Source organism: Dasypus novemcinctus, chromosome 9 (assembly GCF_030445035.2).
Source record: "Dasypus novemcinctus isolate mDasNov1 chromosome 9, mDasNov1.1.hap2, whole genome shotgun sequence".
NCBI classification, from domain to species: Eukaryota; Metazoa; Chordata; class Mammalia; order Cingulata; family Dasypodidae; genus Dasypus; species Dasypus novemcinctus.
In genome coordinates, this window is record NC_080681.1 from 87,420,704 (window position 1) to 87,437,684 (window position 16,981).

Below are 16,981 nucleotides of genomic sequence, written 5' to 3' on the forward strand. Positions count from 1 at the left end.
TGCAAGGTGTTGGTGGAGGGGTAATGTATGGGACCCTTGTATGATGTTATGCATGTTTATATTTTAAGTTCACAACTTTTACTATATATTTACTGTTAATGTATGTTCACGTATGAATGATATACTTCAATAAAAAATATATTAAGAAAAAAAAAAAAAAAAGGAGAGATCTGCACAGTCTCTCTGGGAACAGAACCCTGTGACTAAGATACCATCTCTTTCCTGGGCAGACACAATCACCTCCGCTTTAGGCAATGGCCTTCAGAATGGCTTTGTATATTCCCCTCATTTCTTTGGTTAACTGTACCAGGCTGGGGCAGGACACCTGCCCTTCCACTTCACAGATGCACTCGCGTAGGCAATACTTTACAGGGAAAAAGTTGGGCAAGTGAGAGAGCTGCTGTTTCTCCTGCTCCTCTTTCTTCAGGGTTTCCTCATTCTTCCCCCAAGATTTTCTTGATGTGCTCCGTGATCTCCTTACAGGTCTTGGTCTCCATATCCGGGAGGACTTGCTCCCCAGAATCTAAACAGAACCTCAGGAAAAGTGAGGGTGTTATGTTCTTGAACATCATGATCTGCCCCCAAGGGTTTTTATAATGGATCTGAGGACTGTTGAAAAACACAGGTTTCCTGGCGCCCTCGCCCAGATGGCCAAGCATGTTGTATTTCACCCTCATGACCTTCACCGAGTCCTTGAATACCACAACACCCTGGTCCAGGTGTTGCAGAGTGCTGCGGATGGGGAAACGGCCCTTTTTAGGCACAGCGGCGGTGGTGGGGCCTGGTGGCACGGCCTGGTGGCGCAGGCCGCGAGCAGGAAGGGCTAGAGGAGCTGAGCAGAAGCCACCACCGCCTCCAGGCTGACCTCATGCCTTAGCGCCCGGTTCATTTCCCGCCCGCACACACTTTTTTACAGAAAGCCAAAATATATGCCAGATTCTTTCCTTTTATTTACCAATTTTGAGAATAATGAATGCTCTACCACCTCCAAAAGAGACCAGTGAGTTGTGTTTTTGTTTTGAGGTATACATATAAGCTCATGGTTTGAATCCTTTTTAGTCAATTTTCTTTGATATTCAAATTGTCCCATTTTTGACCGTTGGAAGCCACTTAGGTTGGCTCTTATGTCCTTTTTGTAAGGAAAGGGTTAAGTTTACTTTTCACAAAAAGGTGAAGTCAAAGCCTGCTTTGCAGTTAGAGGAGGAGGGAAAGGGGTTCTAGTGTCTTTGGTGCCAAAAATTTGAAAAGTGACCAAAGCAAGGGCGCGGCCAATGGTGAGAAGCAGTGCAGAATTTGAAAAGCTGCGCCGGAAGTGAAAGCAGCGCGGAGCTGCCAGGATGTAGGGTACCGAGCAGGAACTCAGAGTGAAAAGCCACAGAAGTTGATTAGACCTCTGGGATAGACTGTAACACTGAAGTACCCAATCAGTGGGGAACAGGGGAGGGACCTGTGTGTTAAGTTTAGGGTATAAATGTCATTGTTTCTTGCTGTTTGACATGCTGGACACTTTTTCCAGGTTGCATGTCTGTTCTTGCAAGATCATTAATAAATTAATTTTCTCCTTCACAACTGGGTGAGCTTTTGTTCTCTTATAGGTGCAACTTTCTTTCTAACACTTTTGTCCTTTTCACAAATCCCAATAGTCTTTGATAGTTTCCTTGCTTTCTGGAAAGTAGGGTGTCCAAACATTATCTTGTACATTCCCTGCCTTAAACCTGGAATTAGCCCATTCCTCTTTCCTGATCCACTTTTTTACTTAGCTTATATCTGACAATGGCAATTCCATCCATCCCATTGCTTGAACTAGAAACCTGAGATTCATCTTTGATACTACTGACTTCCTTACAGCATGTAATCAATCATCAAATCTTGTCAGGTCTATCTATTGAGAAAAACTAAAATTGTCCACTTCTCATCTCTAATGCTGCCTAATATCCATTTCTCTGTCTTCCATACTAAGAGAATCCCAGTTTTGTATGGGACAGCAATGTACATAGTAGCTGAAAAATTTTATCTTTATAGAATGGAAGTTAAGGAAGTGTCCAGTTAGGGTGGCCATATGACCCAGGGTTGGCCAATGGGAGAATAAAAGGGCATTTTAGAGTTAGGCTTCCTGATATACCTACCCTGATATACCTACTCCTTCAGCCCTTTGTCCTTTGTCCTTCCCCTATCGTCTTACTAAGAAAGTAAACTCATTCTTCTTGTTAAGAAAATAGATTCATACAACCACTATCTTGCCTCGCAATAAGAATGTTGGAGCAGATAGTCAGAGGAGCCTGGGGCTTGACAACGTGGAACCTGGAACAGCTACACTAACCTTGGAATGTTTATCTAGAGCATCTTTTTTATGGGAGAAAAAATTAATTCTTATGTGGTTGAGCCCTGTTAATTGAACTGAATATTCCCTAATTGATAGACAGAAAGTATTTGAAATATACAAAAGTAACACAGACTCTACAAATTGTTCTGGAGTACTGTAGGTCTTCCCTCTTCATTTCATACTGTTTTTTGGGAATTAATTTTTTTTTTCTTGCTCTATTCCATCTCTCTATACTCCTCCATTCACATGACAGAAACTGTGACCGACATTTTTTGTGTTTTGCATTAAACATGCACAGTTTTAGGACTAAGAGATCAACCTAACTCTCTTGGTCCTAAATATAAAAATGAGAAAAACTCATTGATCCAGCTTAGGCCTGATGACTGTCCCTAAATCAATCAACCATAGACTGGTAGGCAGGGTGAAACATGGACACGCAATCTTAAACAAGAGCCAAACAGAATTGGAGGAGAGGCAGCTCCCACAAGAAAGAGGATGTAATAGACAAAAGAATAGATATTCACTAGAAAGACTGAATTAGGGTGGTGGTACCAGAGTTAGAGAGGAAAAGAGAAATTCAAGAAATGATCAGTGGACAAACCACAGGTGATTGGCTTGGGGGAAGAAGCCGTGAAAGAAAGAGAAGTCAAGGATAACATCAAAGTTTCTTGTTTCTTATAAGAAAAAGAAAGCAAAGAAGAATTAAATTGAACTGAATTTTCATTAACAATGACTTTGGCTGGACTGCTATTGATTCTTCTCTAGACATACTTCACACAGTTTTAAATACTGGATCTGACATTTTCCCCCAAAAGACTCCATATAAGTCAATATGAGAATCACAAAGTGTCTAATGAATAAAGGAGCAGAAGACAGAGAACGGGTAATTCACAAAAGATGAAATGAAAGGAGTTAACATAAAAACATTCTAATTTTACTAGTGAGCAAATAAATGCAAATGAAAGTAAGACTGCGTGCTATGTACGTTTTCCTATTTGATTAGCAAATAATATGGCTACTGAGGCAATATACTATATGTAGGCACTCACTTATGATTCAGGTCGCAGAGGAAGTAGGCACAGCCCTTAGAATAAGCATTGTGGCCAAAATTATTCATGAACCATAGAAATGTTTCAGTCTAATGATTCCATTTCTGAAAGAGCTTAAACAGTTAATCCAAACTGTGAGGGGGAAATTCTTTATGCATTAAAGATATTTTTTCATAGCATTAGCTAAATAGTAAAAATTATTAAAAACCTTGGAGGAGTAGATGTAGCACAAGTGGTTGAGTGCCTGTTTCCCATGCACAAGATCCCAGGTTCTATCCCCAGTAGCTCCTAAAAACAAACAAATGAGAAAAATAACTTTCACTCGGGAGCAGATGTAGCTCAGTTTGAGTGCCTGCTTCCCATGTACAAGGCCCTGGGTTCAATCCCCAGTACCTCCTTAAAAAAAAGTAAGGACTGGCTTAATAAATTATGATACTGTTTTACGATTGAATATCATGAAACTATTAAATGATGCCAAGTATATGATAACATTGAAAATGCTTCTAATATAATCTTAATTATGTTAGTAATGTTCCATGCATAAATTCAAATAAAACTAGGTATGAAGTGAAAAATGAAAGCACCCCAGGGTAACTATAGCTAAAAGTTTTGGGTTTACGAACTTTTTTCTATGCATAGAAAATTGTATATTCCGATTTTTTTTACTTCTCAATGTACTTTGAGCATGTTGTATATCATTAAACAGTCCTCTAAAACAGTCTGATAATCCACTGTACAAATAATGTATAATTATTTACTTAGCCTTCACTTATTATTGGTAAAGCTATGATAAACTTTTAGATACCAGTAATATAAGTCTGCCCATGTTAGGTTAAGGAAAAAAATATAACGTATTACAAGATACTGGAGTGTTTCACAGAATACAGAGGAAGAAATGCAGAAAGTGGAATGGAATGCACCAGGGAAGAGTTTGTCTGTCTCTTATCTCTGCCTCTCTCCACATCTCTGTGTCATTCACCTCTCTCCACAGATTGGTTTCCTCTGCTCTTCAGTCTCTCTGGAGGTTAATAACCTGACCCAGTTCCTGAATGTTTATTCTCCTTTCATTTAAGAGATACCCCCAAACTAAAATACCTAGGCGAGAAAGACAATATAATTGACTTGGTTTGGTCAGGTATATACCCCTGGTGCAGTCAACAGTGGCCAATGGATCAGGGTCCCACTTTTGAGGCTAGAGTAACAAAGGTGGTGATGTAAATAAGTCCCACTCTTTTCAGAGGAGGGTGGATCATTGTGTGTTGAGAAGGTACCCCCAAAATCTACACTTTCACCTTTGGTGAGTGGGAGTTCCTGCCTGCTTGTAACTTCCTAACTAAGGAAATGGAGGTTCTGACATTTTGCTAATTTGAAAGGAGAAAGTGGTATTATTTTTGCTTTAATTTGCATTTCTTTGATCTCTAATGAGGCTGGGCATTTTCCCAGATGTTGTTGTTTTTTTTTTTTACGATTTTTTTTTCTTTCCCCTTCCCCCCCCTCCCAGTTATCTGTTCTCTGTGTCTATTTGCTGAGTGTTCTTCTTTGTTCACCTCTGTTGTTGTCAGCGGCACGGGAATCTGTGTCTCTTTTTGTTGCGTCATCTTGCTGCATCAGTTCTCCGTGTGGGTGGCACCATTCCTGGGCAGGCTAAACTTTCTTTCGTGCTGGGCAGCTCTCCTTACAGGGCACACTCCTTGCGCATGGGGCTCCCCTATGTGGGGGACATCCTTGCGTGGCAGGGCACTCCTTGCGTACATCAGCACTGCACATAGGCCAGCTCAACAAGGGTCAAGGAGGCCCGGGGTTTGAACCGCAGACCTCCCATGTGGTAGACGGACGCCCTAACCACTGGGCCAAGTCTACTTCCCCCAGATGTTTTTGAACAGGCTCTTATGATCAGGTCAAAGCCATGTATTGTTGCTTCCCAGCATTTCAGTGAAGACTGTGTTGTCTCCCCTCCAAGGATGAGGAGGTATGTTTTCTGATAAGACAAAGGGATGGATGAGTCCCCTTGAGCTGGTATGCACATGTGTGCTTTTCTTCCAGGCGTACATACTTGCCTTCCAGCCACTGCTGTCTCCTGCTTGATTCCCTTCCCTGACCCAGTGCCAGTTCTTCCTGTCTTCCCCTCCTCCTAAGAGCCTTCACTTTATTAATTTTGTTGTTGTTTTAATATTTATATATATATATTTTTTTTCCTTCTTTCACTATATTAGGAGAGAAGTTCTGGGGTGTCCAGGCCTCCCAGCTCTGACTTCTGGAAAGTTGGTATTTGGAGAGAGAGTTCAAATTTCCCTGTCAGCAGAAGTCAACACTGTACTGAACCAAACCCTGCTGGACATTTACATGGTACCAGGACTCTAAGTCTTATAGAGAACTGATCCCTGTGGATGCAGCATGCAGGTATATAGAATGAATTTTCAATCTCCAGCCCTACATTTTTCCATGAGGTTTCACCCAACCCACTTCCAGCCCCCAGTGCACAATTCTTTTTTTTTTTTTTTTTTTTTTAAAGATTTATTTATTTATTTAACTTCCCCCCTCCCCTGGTTGTCTGTTCTTGGTGTCTATTTGCTGCGTCTTGTTTCTTTGTCCGCTTCTGTTGTCGTCAGCCGCACGGGAAGTGTGGGCGGCGCCATTCCTGGGCAGGCTGCTCTTTCTTTTCACGCTGGGCGGCTTTCCTCACGGGCGCACTCCTTGCGCTTGGGGCTCCCCCACGCGGGGGACACCCTTGCGTGGCACGGCACTCCTTTGCGCGCATCAGCACTGCGCATGGCCAGCTCCACACGGGTCAAGGAGGCCCGGGGTTTGAACCGCAGACCTCCCATATGGTAGACGGACGCCCTAACCACTGTGCCAAAGTCCGTTTCCCCCCAGTGCACAATTCTGTTGTTAAATTTGGCATATTGTGTTGTCATTGTCTTTACTTGTATTTATCCCCCCTACCACCTCCCATGATCCACAAAGTACCAACGCCCTGAGGACAGAGATTGTATCGTGTTTGTTTATCTCAATGTCCTCAGCTCTATGAAATTTATCTTCCAGCCTCTTGTTCTGCCAACATTTCCTCAGACCCTCTTAGAGTAGTTCCCTGGCTGGGGAGAATAAAAAACAGAGACTATAGAGGCCTGTGAAGGACCATTTCTGTACATAAAACTGAAGAACAGGGTTTTTTTTTTTAACTTAGGACTGAGTTTACAAAGCTTTCAGTGGAAGGAAACGAATATTTTCAAGGACCTAATGAGTGCTAGGCATTCAAATTATTCTGTCCTCTTTTACTGGCTTGGTTTCATTTCTCCTAAAACCGTCAAGTCTTTCTCCGCATTGTAGGGAAGATGGTAGCCAGCAGCTCCAAGCTTACCTGATCTCAGATAAGAACCTGAACTCAGAAGGGAAGGGCTTCCCTTCCCCAGTCTTTAGGTTAAGCCAAGAAAGGATTCTGATTAGTTCTGCTTTATCGCGTGCTCTCTGTGGACCAATCACCATTGCCAGGGAGATGGAATAATAGGACAGGCCAATGCTGAGTTATACGGTTTATGACCAGAGGAGCAGGTTTTTTTAAACCTAAACAAGAGGGTTGGAAAAGCTTGCTGGACAGCCAAAAGCAATAGTTAACACAGCTAAAAATTATATTGGTGCCATTGTCTATGGTGGGAGCCTCTACTCTAACCATTATGCTCTATGCCCTAGGGAGATAGATTCAAAGATCTTAAAGGGCCTTTTCAGCTTTCTGGTCAAGAGAGAACATGCTCTGTGAACCAAGTCTTGAATACTGGGCCTGTTCTGAAATAATCCAAAGAACTGGATAAACAGCACATCTGGGTGGGTTTGTTCCCACTACCAGATCTTCAGAGCTGATTTCAGGACAGATAGCTAAAATCAAGCTCAGGTAGAATCCTTATCAGTCCCAGGGCAACTGGAGTTGTTTTGAGGCCAAAACACAGTCACATCTTTTTGCTTAACCTACTTCATTCCCAGTCCTCCTTCACTAAATGATAATTTGACTCTTCAAACTCATTCCTCAGCTAGCCATTTTCTCCACTCACTTTTAAAAAGAGACTTTCCATTAAAATTCATTCATCCATTGCTTTAAAAATAATTTATTGGGGAGTGGATGTGGCTCAAGTGGTTGAGTGCCTGCTTCTCACATGGGAGGTCTCCAGTTTGTTTCTAGGTGCTTCCTAAAAACAAAAACAAACAGGCAAACAAATGGGGGAAAAAACACAACTCAGGGGAGCCAATGTGGCATAGTTGACCACTGGCACTTCCCACTTACAAGGTCCCCAGGTTCAGTCTCCAGTGATAGTAATAATAATTTATTAACCGCTTAGTATGTGCCAAGAATTAGGCTGGACACTTTTAGAAACTTCAAAAATATAAGGCCTGAAGGGGACTGAATTTGCAAATCTCAGTCTGCCCAGATAAAGCCTCTGTTGAGTCCCTTTAGACTCTTTCTTTACGACACCGAACAAAGCGCGTGTGACTTATTAGGTGTGGTTTCCAGGTGTCCTAGTCCAAACCTTTCTGACTCAGCCTCAAAGAAATTACAAAACAGTCTTTTTTTCAATCAATCAAACAAAAAGATAAACCTATCTAAACAATTAGAAGCTTGGAAAAGATGTGGCTATGTTTTCTGCAAACGGAGTATAACTGACTTCACTCATATAAACCTTCGTGCTTAAAATTGCACCTTGGCCCAGGGTTGGATGATTCTGACCTCACCCAGCTATCCATGCAGTTGGCAATTTTCTTTCATTATAACTTAGCAACCGCAGCCATAGAAATGAAGGCCCAAGTCCAGTTGGTCAAAGGTATCTCTGAGAACTATGGGTTCTCACTAGAGCTGAAGAAATAGTTCCCCTGGGCTCCTTATCTCTATTCTGTTTTGTTATCAAAAAAAGTTATAAACTCAATCTCTGAAAGCTAGAGTAAACCACTCTGTGACCACAATGATACTCTCTGAATAATAATAACTGATGGGAGTTAAGAGGTGTCCAGAGGTTTGAAATGGGGATATAGCACTGACTGGTATCTCCCCAGGACTCAGTGTGGACTCTTGAGCCTGCCCTTGCTCTATGTATGACAGGAGTACAACTGGAACTGGTTCATGCACTTATATCTTCTAGTGTGTAACCTTCAACCTGTCAAAAACTTGTAAGGATAAAAAAGATTACTCTGTAATCTTTATGTGTTATAAAATAAGATTTTTCTAGTTCCCCAAATACTTTGGATAAATAAAAGGCAGAATAGGCAAGAATGCTGAGCCAATCGCAGCTTTGTTTAGAAAATCCAGGCATTGGGTCAGTGAAGTAAGGGGAACTGGGACATGCCTATAAGCGAGGCAGGAAGAATAGCCAGGACCATCGTGTGCCACCCAGTGGCCATCGTGTGCAGACCTGGCAAGAGGTCAGTTCAAGGAAGGAAAAGCAGATATCTGATTGAGGCTTAGACAGATGTCTCATCTTGTAGAAGGAAATCTTTTGTTTGCAGATGAATTGTGATAATGTGTTGTTTTGAGTTAATTGATATTTTGATGAGGTCTGAAAGTCTGGGATCCAGCAGGAAAGTCATAATCATTCCTGTGTCCAGGAGATGGAAACTAGGCAGACCAGCCACAGGACTTTGGAAGGAGACAGATGATGGCCAGCACACAATATGGCAGTAGCTTGGGCTAGAATGGGAATGGGGGTCTTGAGGTAAAGAAAAGACTGTAATTTGTGAGACAGGTGGTATAATATCAAAGCTGTTCTGTGTTGATTCCCCATGTCATCCTTGATTAAAGTGGGTTTTTTTTGTTTTTATTTTTTGTTTTGTTTTTTTAAAGATTTATTTTTTTTAATTTATTTCCCTACCCTTCCATCCCCCCCCCCCCCCCATTTTCTGCTCTCTGTGTCCATTCGCTGTGTGTTTTTCTGTGACTGCTTCTATCCTTATCAGCGGCACCAGGAATACGTTTCTTTTTGTTGCATCATCTTGTTGTGTCAGCTCTCCATGTGTGCGGCACCATTCTTGGGCAGGCTGCATTTTCTTTCGCGCTGGGTGGCTCTCCTTATGGGGTGCACTTCTTGCACGTGGGGCTTCCCTACGCGGGGGCCACCCCGCGTGGCACGGCACTCTCTGCGCGCATCAGCACTGCACATGGGCCAGCTCCACATGGGTCAAGGAGGCCTGGGGTTTGAACAGCGCACCTCCCTTATGGTAGGCGGATGCCCTATCCATTGGGCCAAGTCCGCTTTCCTTTGTTTTGTTTTAAGCCCCACTGTCATTTCAGCATGCTGCTGGGAGTAAGAGCAGAATTGTGATACAGCATCCAATGTTAGTTTCTGTATTCAAAGTCCCCACATAGGCTGGAGCATGGTGAATATCAGGACCTTTGTGAGGACTTCCAGTAGAACAAGATAATGGTGTAAGACACTCCACAGTGCTTATCCCCACAGACTCTTTGAACCACTAACAAAAACAAGCAAAGAGGGAAGCGGACTTGGCCCAGTGGTTAGGGCATCTGTCTACCACATGGGAGGTCCGCGGTTCAAACCCCAGGCCTCCTTGACCCGTGTGGAGCTGGCCCATGCGCAGTGCTGATGCGCGCAAGGAGCGCCGTGCCACGCAGGAGTGTCCCCCGCATAGGGGAACGCCATGCACAAGGAGTGCACCCCATAAGGAGAGCTGCCCAGCACGAAAGAAAGTGCAGCCTGCCTAAGAATGACACCGCCCACACAGAGAGCTGACACAACAAGATGATGCAACAAAAAGAAACACAGATTCCCGTGCTGCCGACAACAACAGAAGTGGATAAAGAAGAAGATGCAGCAAATAGACATAGAGAATAGACAACTGGGGTGGGGGAGAGGGGAGAGAAATAAATAAAATAAATAAATCTTAAAAAAAAAAAAAGAGAAGACATCTTCCTTAAAACTCCAGAAAAAAAATGTACAAGTTTGCAGTAACTGGGTGAGCACCAAATCTAGAAACTGCTGCTTTGAAAATAGTGGGAGAAGCTCATAGAGTCTTTGCTGGCCCCTCTCCTATCCCTTTCCTGGCACAGAGTGGAGCCATCCTGTGCTCCCATTGTGAGTCCCTGACCCTGTTCTGGAGGGAGCAGAGTAACCCCTATGCACATACTAGGGGACCTGTATGTCAATATCAATCTATCAGGTGGCAGCCTGAAAGACTGAAATAGGAAATTCATCTCTGGCTTGTTCTCCAGGAAGAAGCAGCTGGCATACAGCTCTAGCAGTGTAAGAATCAATTAAGTCATAGAGTTGATGGTAACACATTATATAGTGAGTATAACTAACACTGCTGATTTATAAATGTGATTGTGGCTGGAGGGGGTAGTCTAGGGAGGTTAATGTCAATTGAAAGAAAACTAGAAGATAAACTAGAGTCTGTATAATATAGGAATTCGGTGGTGAATAAAGATGGATTATTAGTACAAATACAAGAATGTTCATCTATGAACTATAGAATAAATGTATATCACTGTTACAAGGTGTTAAGAATATGGTGATACATGGGAAAATATAACTAATGTAACTTATGGAATATAGGTAACATTAATATTGTCATACTCTCACATCAATAGCAAAGGTACTATATCAATGCTAAGGGTCAAGAATACAGGGTATTCCTTTTGAAGGAAAGAAAATGTTCTAAAATCAACTGAGGTGATGATAGCACAACTCTGATGAAACTGAGAGCCACTGAGTGTACACTTTGGATAGATTGTATAAGGCATGGAACCATATAGCATAGTGAACCCTGAGATGAATGATGAACTGTGATCTAATGGTAGACCCCCAAAATATATGAAGCAAATATTGACAGATTTGAACGGAGAAATAGCCTACATTAATAGTAGTAGACTTTTATACAGCATTTTCAATCATGATAAAACATATACTCAGATAATTAATAAAACTTAGCAGACTTTAACAATATTATAAATCAACTAGACCTAAAATATATATAGAAAACTTCAACCAACAGCAGTAGGATACACATTCTATGTTTGGTCATAATCAATTTTAAAATATTGAGATCTTACAGTGTATCTTCTCCAACCACAATGGAATGAAGCTAGAAAACAATAGTAGAAGAAAAATTGGAAAATTCACATGTGGAAACTAAGCAACAAATGAGTAAAAGAAGAAATCACAAGGGAAATTAGGAACTATCTTGAGGTAAATGAAAACAAAAGTACAACATGCCAAAACTTAAGGGATGTAGCAAAGGTAGTGCTAAGAGGGAAATTTATAGCACTAAATGCTTACATTAAAAAAGAAGAAAACTAAAATCAAAGTATTAAACTCACAACTGAGGATCCAGAAAAAGAAGAGCACACTAAGTGCAAAATAAGCAGAGGGAAAGAAATAACAAAAATAGAGGGTAGATAAATGAAGTAGAAAGTAAAAACAAATATATATATATATAATAGAGATTCCATTTAAGAAAATGGGTTTTTAAAAAGACAAATAAGGGGAAAGGGTATAGCTCAGTGGTTGAGCACCTGCTTCGCATACAAAAGGTTCCTGGTTCAATCCCTGGTACCTCGTGAAAAAAAAAAAAGACAAATAAACTGTCAAACTTTAGCAAAACATAGAGAAGACACAAATAGCTAAAATCAGGAAGGAAAGGAAGGACATTACTACCAACTTCACAAAATTAAAACAAATTATTAAAGATACTATGGGCGGCGGACTTGGCCCAGTGGTTAGGGCATCCGTCTACCACATGGGAGGTCCGCGGTTCAAACCCTGGGCCTCAGTGACCCGTGTGGAGCTGGCCCATACACAGTGCTGATGTGCGCAAGGAGTGCCCTGCCACGCAGGGGTGTCTCTGTGTAGGGGAGCCCCACGCTCAAGGAGTGCGCCCCATAAGGAGAGCCACCCAGTGCGAAAGAAAGTGCAGCCGCCCAGGAATGGTGCCACACACACACGGAGAGCTGACACAACAAGATGACGCAACAAAAAGAGGCGCAGATTTCCATGCCACTGACAACAGAAGCGGACAAAGAAGACACAGCAAATAGACACAGAGAACAGACAACCGGGGGAGGGGCAGGAAGGGAAGAGAAATAAATAAATCTTTAAAAAAGAAAAAAGATACTATGAACAATTGTAAGCCAACAAATTAGATAACTTAAATGAAATGTACAAATTCCTAGAAACACACAACTACCTACACAGACTCAAAGAGTTAGAAAGGAAGCAGATGTGGCTCAGGTGATAAGGTCTCTACCTACCATATGGAAGGACCTGGGTTTGATTCCTGGGGCCTCCTGGTGAAAAAGAAGAGAAACCATGCCTGCACAGTTAGCCAGTGCCCACATGGCAAGCTGAGTGCCCACGCGGCGAGCTGAGTGCCCGCACAGCTAGCCGAGTGCCTGTGTGGTGTGCTGAGTGCCTGCACGAGTGCCCACGTGGTGAACTGAATGCCCATGTGAGTGCCTGTATGGTGAGCCAGTGCCCATGCAGCAAGCCAGTGTCCACATGGCAAGCCAAGTGCGCAAGCAAGGGCTTACATGGCGAGTTGAGTGCCTGCATGGTGAACCAAGTGCCAGCATGAGTGCCCACATGGTGAGCCAATGCCCGCAGAGCAAGCCAGGGCCCACATGGTCAGCCAAGTGCCCACATAGCAAGCCAAGTGCCTATGTGGTGAGTCAGTGCCCATGCAAGTGAGTCACACAGCAAGATGATGACACAACAAAAGAGACGAAGGGGTGAGTCAAGGTGAAGAGCAGCAGAGACCAGGAACTGAGACGGTGCAATTGACAGAGAACCTCTCTCCACATCAGAGGTCCCCAGGATCAAATCCCAGTGAATCCTAGAGGAGAAAGATGAGCAGACAAAAAGAGAAATAGATACAGAAGATCACACAGTGAATGGACACAGACAGCAAAAGCAGCAGGGTGGGGGAGAGGGAGGGAAAGAAAGGAAGAAAGGAAGAAAAAGTTAGAATATCTCAACAAACCAACAACACCCCAAAAAAGAAGGCCTAAACCAGATGACTTCACAGGTAAATTTTACCAAATATCCCAAGAAGAGTGAATACTAATCCTGCTCAAACTTTTCCGAAAAATGAAGAGGAGGGTCCACCCCTTAACTTACTCTATGAGGCCAACCTCACCTTCATACCAAAGCTAGATAAAGATACCAGAAGAAAAGAAATTCACAGACCAATATCCCTTATGAACCTAGATGCAAAAATCCTCAAAAACTCTACCAAACCTAATCCAACAACATACTAAAATCAAGTGGGATTTATCCCAGGTAAGCAAGGGTGGTTCAATATAAGAAAATCAATTAATGTAATACACCACATTAACAGAATGAAGGGGCAAAAAACTACACGATCATCTCAATTGATACAGAAAAAGCAATTCACAAAATCTAGCACTTCTCCTTGATAAAAACACTTAGAAAAGTAGGTAGAGAAGGAAATTTCCTCAAAACACTGAAAGTCGTATACAAAACACACAGATGTCATCATAGATGATTATGAAAGATTGAAAACTTTCCTTCTAAGATCAGGAACAAGACAAATATGCCACTGCCACCACTGTTATTGTCTAGCCAGAGCAATTAGGCAAGAGAAAGAAATAAAAGGTAATCCAAATTGATAAGGAACAAGTGAAACTTCCCCGATTTGCAAATAACATGATCCTATATACAGAAATCCCTGAGGGAAAAAAACCAAACTACAACATAGTTCCTAAATCTAATAAATGAATTCAGCAAAATGTCAGGGTACACGATCAACATGCAAAAATTAGTAATGTTTCTATACACTAGAACTGAACAATTGGATGAAGAAAGCAATTTAAATGTTCCATTTACAATAGCACTAAAAGAATCATATATTTGGAATAAATCTAACCAAGAATGTAAAGGACTTGTGCACAGAAAACTATAAAACATTGCTAAAAGAAATCACAGAAGACCTAAAGAATGGAAGAACATTCATTGGATTGGAATGGATTGGAAGACTACATATAATTAAGATGCCCAAAAGACTTTATTATGAAAGTAAAAAAAAAAAACAAAAACAACCTATCCAATGGGAAAAAATATTTGGAAACCATATATCTGATAAGTGTTTAATAACTAGAATATATAAAGAAATCCTACAACTCAATAACAAAAAAGACAAACAACATAAATGAAGAATGATCAAAATACTTGAGTAGACACTTCTCCAAAAAGATATATAGGGAGAGGATGTAGTTCAGTGGTTGAGTGCCTGCCTTCCACATACGAGGTCCCAGGTTCAATCCCCTGTACCTCTTTTAAAATAAATATAAATATATATATATTCACACACCCACATACAAACAAATGGCCAAAAAGTACATGAAAAGATTCTCAACATCATTAACTATTAGGGAAATGCAAATGAAAACTACTATGAGATACCATTTCACACCCACCAGAATTGATACTACTTAAAACACTGCAAATTACAAGTCTTGGAAAGGATGTGGAGAAATAGGAACACTCATTCATTGTTGGAGGGACTGTAAATAGTGCAGCTGCTATTCAAGACAGTTTGGCAGTTCTTCAGAAAGTTAAGGGTGGAATTTGCCATATGACCCCAGAATCCCACTTCTAGATGTACACCTGAAAGAACTGAAAGCAGGGACCTGAACAGATATTTGCACACCAATATTCAGAATGACATTATTCACAATTGCCAAACATGGAAGCAACCAAAGTGTACTTCAACAGATGAATGGATAAATAAAATGTGGTATATATGCAAAATGGAATATTATTCAGCAGTAAAAAAAAAATGAAGTTCTGATACATGTGAAAACATGATGAATCTTGAAGACATCAAGTTGAGTGAAATAAGCCAGACACAAAAGGACAAATATTGTATGATATCAGTGAATTGAAATAATTAGAATATGCAAATTCCTACAGTTAGAAAATAAAATATAGGTTACCAGAGGCCAGGATGGGGGTAGGGAATGGGGAGTTAATGCTTATGTAGTATTGAGTTTCTTTTTGGTGTGATGGAAAAGTCTTGGTAATAAATAGATGGTAGAGAGGGTAGTACGTTGTGAATGTAAATTACTCCACTGAATTATATATTTTAATGTGATTAAAAGAGGAATTTTAGGTTGAATATATGTTAGTAACATTCTAGTGGAATAAACTTTAAAAAACAACAACATAGGACTGTACAACACTAACAGTGAACCCTAATATAAACTATGGGGAATAGTTAACTGTATTATTAGGATAAAATTGTTTCATCGATTGTAGCTAAGGTACCACACTAATGCAAAATGTTAATAATAGGAAAAACCGTATATGTGTGGGAGTGTATATGGGACCTCTGTAATTTCTGCATGATTTTTCAGTAACCCTACAACTTCTCTAATAAAAAGTTTTTGTAAAATCTTTGTGAGACTTGGAACACACTTAGGGAAGTTTAGAGGACCTAGTGACAAAGTTGGGGTGGTAACCATTGACCTCTTCCCCCTCCTCTGGTACAGAGGACAGGTCTATAATGCCAGAAGTGGAGGATGGCTGTGCGTGCTGGAGAATTCTGGTGGACGGTGCCAAGCAATGTGTAGGTTTCTTGAGAAAAACGACTGGAGTATTAGAACATAATACATTTTTCCATAATTCTTGTAAGACACTCCTATGTACTCTTTGGAATATGTAGGGAGATTCTGAAGGGAGCTGAGATCCTGAATAAGTAGATAGGGTCTAAGGACCACAGTAATTGGATATATATATATGTATATATTTTTTTAATTTATTTTTCTCCCCCCAGCTGTCTGCTTTCTGTGTCCATTCACTGTGTGTTCTTCTGTGACCACTTCTATCCTTATCAGCGGCACCAGAAATCTGTTTCTTTTTGTTGCATCATCTTGGTGTGTCAGTTCTCCGTGTGTGCGATGCCATTCCTGGGCAGGCTACACTTTCTTTCACGCTGGGTGGCTTTCCTTCCAGGGCACACTCCTTGCGTGTGGGGCTCCCCTACATGGGGGACATCCCTGCGTGGCACGGCACTCCTTGCGCGCATCAGCACTGCAATGTGGGCCAGCTCCACACGGGTCAAGGAGGCCCGGGGTTTGAACTGTGGACCTCTCATGTGGTAGGCAGACGCCCTATCCATTGGGCCAAGTCCGCTTCCCAGTAACTGGATATTAAGGTGAACTTTTTGGAACCCACGGTTTGTTGATGCTTGGAATATTCTGGTTGCACACAGCTGTGATGAAGACTCAGTTGAGATGGCACGTACAAAGGGACCTAAGCAGTGCTGAGCACAGAGGCACTTTTGTGTTCTTAATTAAGGCAAGGGGACATCAAATGATGGAAAGTCACGTTCCTTAGACAGTCTGACAAAGTCTTTCTCTGTCAAAAGTTCTAACCTGTCTGTCTCCAGCTTCAGGTAGTAAAAGGGAATCAGTGCCACCTAGACATTCTGAGCTAAGGCATATGTGTCAATGTGTATTTGTGTATGTATATATGTGTCAGGATGTGTGATTGTGTTAATGTGTGTGTCTCTGTGTATGTCCATGATGTGCATGTGCAATATTCATGTGTTAGTGTGCAGGTCTGTCAGTCTTTCAGACCTGGGGATTGGTGCCAGTGTT

The 16,981-nt window shown here is 41.6% G+C and overlaps 1 pseudogene; it reads right to left on the reverse strand.

Annotated features, from left to right (window-relative positions):
* Window positions 1-247: 247 nt before the first annotated feature.
* LOC101410938 (small ribosomal subunit protein mS25 pseudogene) overlaps window positions 248-16,981 on the reverse strand; it is a 64,688-nt pseudogene continuing 47,954 nt past the window's right edge.